This window comes from Notechis scutatus, chromosome 1 (assembly GCF_049901735.1).
Source record: "Notechis scutatus isolate UNSWTSFEM ecotype Mainland chromosome 1, rNotScu1.2, whole genome shotgun sequence".
NCBI classification, from domain to species: Eukaryota; Metazoa; Chordata; class Lepidosauria; order Squamata; family Elapidae; genus Notechis; species Notechis scutatus.
The window spans coordinates 31,305,231-31,310,020 of record NC_142009.1 but is presented as its reverse complement, the minus strand read 5'-3'; positions in this window follow the sequence as shown (position 1 = coordinate 31,310,020).

Genomic DNA, 4,790 nt, shown 5'->3' with positions numbered 1-4,790 from the left:
ACTACAGAAATGCTCTAATAAAGTAACTCTGCTTTGTCAGTTGACTTCTGTTAGTGGTTTCCTGCCAACACCATCAGAATAACAAAGTGGGACAAGGTTGCTGCTGTCTAAAGCCTTAAGACCAGCAAATCAACTAAATAGCATATTTTGAGCTAATCTTAGACTTGTGGCTACTTCAATGGAAAATAAAATGTCCTCAGGAAGAAACCCGAGAGGGCTAGAAAGAGCTGTTTTTATGTTTAAATTTATGTTTAAATTAAATTTATGTTTAAAAATTTCTATTTATTTACCTTTTTCTTCAGTTCCCCAAATAGCAATTAATTTTTTTCTTCACAGATACCATCCAAGAAATCATTTTTATCTGAGTTCCTGTCTTTATGAAAGAAATTATATTATGGTAAAATATAATAAATAGACAAACAAAAGAAGTCCTCACACATAAGGAATGTATACTTTGCCCTCAAAAATTGAGAGAAGCAAATTCCATTTTGTAATAAAATGTCTAACAAAGTCTTAATGGTTGGATATTCCAACTGAAGTATCAAGCCCCAATCTTTTAATGTGAACCTTGCCCCATTGGTCTCATCTTGATATGCTAGGTTACAACTCTTCTTTTTTTTTGGACACTCCCAGGAAATGTTAGGGGATGTAGTCAAAGTCACTTGAAGATTACACAATTAGGGAAGTAGGAGAGATTTATAGAATGGGAATGGCTACCGACTGAATAAGAAGGGAGTCATGCATTCTAAATAAATCCATCTATCAACAGCATGACAATAACTGTTTGAAGCAGCAGCTGTTATTTTCAAATAGTTTTCAGAAGCAGCTCCATATAAAAGGAGTCAGACTAGGTGTGCCTGCAGAAGAAAGGGAATACAATTTGGAAAAATGCCCATACTATTTCTCCATTTCAAAAAAAAATATTTTGTTATCTTCTAGAGCACCACTTCTTTTTGTCCTCATTCTTGGTTATGCTGTGCCCTATCCATGTATCCCCAGAGGACTGATGATGACATGGAACATCAATGGAGGAGAGTCCAGGTAACCCGAGAAAGTGCTGGAGAGAGGGCAGAGGTGATATTCAGCAGGTTCTGGAGAACCAATAGCAGAAATTTTGAATAGTTCAGAGAACCGACAAATACCATCTGTGACTGGCCCTGCCTCCATCTATTTTCTGCCTCCAGAGTCCCAGTTGATTGGCTGGGTCTTCTTTTGTTGCCCTGCACAGGAAAACAGAGCTGGAAATCAGGTTAGTGGGATGGGGAGGGAATGGGGATTTTGCAGTATCCTTCTCCTACCATGCCCACCAAGCCACGCCCATCAAGCCATGCCCACTGAACCAGAAGTAAAAAATTTTGACTCCCACCACTGAGAGAGGGATGTTGTGTAAGAAAAAGGAGCCCACAGGAAGGACTGCAAGGAGAGGCTGCCCGCAAGCAGCATGGATGAAAGTAGGGATGCCCAGAAAAGACTTGAAGATGGAAAAAGGTAAAAGGGGTAACTGCAACAGCCCAACAACCCATGATTCCCAGCTGTGGAAATACAGCAATGTCAGAAGTCAGAAAAGTCCAGCAACACCAGCAGAGAAGAGAGGCCAACCAGTCACCATCCCAATTGTATCCCTTCCCCTTTCCCTGTTCCCACCATCAATCCCTTACTTGCACACTTTGGAAGTAGGGAGGAAAGTAATTCTTTCCTTCTCTGCCCTAATCCCAGCTGCTTCCAAACCAACCTTTCTTTTTTTCTTTTTCCTGCTGGGCTGTTCTGAATGTTTCTGTTTCTACAGAGCTCCTTTTCTGTTACTGTGACTGCTTGCTTGATAATGATGCTGCAGAAACTGTAAGCCTTGGTTGGTACAGTTGGCTGCTGCTGAGTTGAGATTATTGTACTGCTCTGGTCTCTTTGGCCAGGTTGGGGTTGGGTGGGCAGGTTGGGTGGGTGGGGATTGGCACTGCTGAACTAGTTCTATCCTTTTTTCTGTTGGGTCTATCAGGCTGTCCCTGGTCAGGTTGGCTGCCATTGGTCAGAAGAATGAAATGCTGATCTTTGTTCTTTTCTTCCCCTTCCTCATCTAAGATCCAAGAGTTAAATTAATTACCCATTCAAGTATTTTTTAAACCACTGTTAACAGAAAACAGGATGGCATCGTAAGGAATGTTACAAGTGCAAGGCATAAAAACATAAGCAACATTTCAGTGTAGTAAAAACAGTAGATCACTACAGCAATGTTTCTCAATCTTGGCAGCGTGAAATATGTGTACTTTAGTTCTCAGAATTCTCCAAGATATGTGAACTTCAAATCCCAGAATTTTTTTTAACCAGTATGATGGGATCCACATAGTGAGAAGCCTTCGACTTAAAGCCATACTTTCTTAGCTAACCAATAAAGAAAGGAAGAGTTTAGTACTCCATGAAAGATTTATCTGGAATGTGGGTTTGTATCTTCTTAATGAAATCAATACAGATTGAAGTGTAACTCAAACTTCCCAACTCAGATCAATTTTTCTTATGTGTACCACTCATTTCTTTTCCAGGGCATAGCACCCTATGTGTTTAGTGGGTGTTTATTTCTTTGGGCTATATCCTGCTTTTCTTTTTCAGTTGAAAAGTCTCAATCATAACACAAACCGAGCAAGCAAATAAAAAGCCCACAAAAGTCATCAACAAGAACAACAATGAATGATAAAAATGAAATCAGAAATCAGTGTAATTCCTAAACTATAATTTTCAATCTCAACAACTTTAAGATGGTGCCAACTGAGTCTGCCAGGAGGCTACTGTACTTTGTGGAACATAAAAAAGGTTATTTTGAGAGTTTCATATATTGTGAATGTATATTGTATCAGTAGAAGAACAGGCAGCTCCTGATCAGTGGTGGGATTCAAAATATTTTTACTACTGGTTCTGTGGGCGTGGCTTGGTAGGCATGGCTTAGCATGGTGGTCATGGCTTAGTGGGCATGGCAGAGGGAGGATACTGTAAAATCTCTATTCCCATCCCACTCCAGGGGAAGGATGCAAAATCCCCATTCTCTCCCCACCCCACTAATCTGGTTTCCAGCTCTGTTCCCCTGTGCAGGGCAACAAAAGAAGACCCAACCAATCAGCTGGGACTGATGAGGCAGAAAAAAGATGGGAGCAAGGCTTCTAACTAAACAGTAACCCCAGAAAGAGAAAGTGAAGAAAGAAGAAAGTGCTAAAAGAAACAGCTTATTTGGATTGTTTGGTGACTTTGGGACTTTTGGGAATTATCTTTGACTAAAAACACTTGGGTGGTTGTTTTGGAAAAACTTTTTCTTTCTACAATGGCATCACTTGTGGATGAATTGAAAATTAAATATAAAAAATACAAAGAAGAAGAACAAGAAGGGAAAGACTCTTGGCACTCTCTTTCAATTTTTAGAAATGGCGATTAGCACCTATGAGAAACTGACTGCGCAACAAGATGATTGGGATAAAGAAGAAGCCATCTTTGATGAACAAGTAACTTTATTTGGGGAAGAAAGGGAGAAAGAGGAAAAGAAAAAGGGGACTTTAAGACTTGAAAAAACAACCAAAAAAGAGAAAAATAAGGTGAAAAGTGGATATAATGTTAGAAAACAACAGAAAGGGGGAAAGCAGAAGAAGAAAAGGGAGGTGGAGAGACAAGGGGGTAAAAAGGGCAGGGAGAAGAACAAGCAAGGAACGAGGAAGGAAGGGATGAGAAGCCTTAATGGTGGGGAGCAAGATGTAAAGAAACAAGATTCATTTAGAGATAATGGGTAAATTTAATTGAAAAAGGGATTCTGCAAAGGTACATAAGATTGTATTCTTATATTTGTACTTGTTAGAAAACTGGAAACAACATGTGATCAAAAAATAGGATAAAATATTTAGTGTAACTTAGTGATATTTTCGTGAATAAAAAGAAGGCAATGAAATAAATGAGAGAATTGAAGTAGGAGGACATGGGAACATTTTAATGATACAATGATTTAAAATATGTGATGTGGGGGGGAAATAACTATGGAAAGTATATGTGTTCCCATAAAAGTATGATATTCAACTGAAAAGTAACGTGTAAAATGTTTAAGATATAAATGAATATTAATATTAATGATTAGATTTGTATTAGCATTGATAGTTGTTTTAATTATATTATATACTTATAATTTTTTTTCTTTTTATAAAATATAAAGTGTAATTTTAGAATGTACTAAACAGAATCCCAATGGAAGTCATGTATTATATTAAGTATTATAAATTTAGGGGAAAGAGTTAAAGGTGTCACACTCCAATCAGTGTACAGGAGAAGTTTTGTTTAAAGAGGAAAGAGAAATAGATAGCTGGAAAAACAGACAAAGAATAATAAGCATTATGATTTGAACTGAGATGTGATAAATAAAATAAACTTAAGAAAGTTAAAAGAGGCGAGAAGCTATATAGAAAATGGAAAATGGTAATAAGATATGGAATGGTATGTAAAATGAACATGTATTTGAATTTGTGTCTGTACGAAGAGATGTAACCCGGGATCAAGCAGCTTTCAGAAAAGATGTTTTATGTTTTATGTTTTGTTTGTTTGTGTATTGTCTTTGAAAATTAATAAAATTTGTTTAAAAAAAAAAGATGGGAGCAAGGCCATCAGAGGTGGTATTCTGAACTACTCAAAATTTCTGCTACCGGTTCTCCGAACTACTCAAAATTTCTGCTGCCGGTTCTCCAGAACTGGTCAGAACCTGCTGAATACCACCTCTGCTCCTGATATTGTCCTCCATGTCCCAAAGCCACAGATGAAGAAATAAAACATCT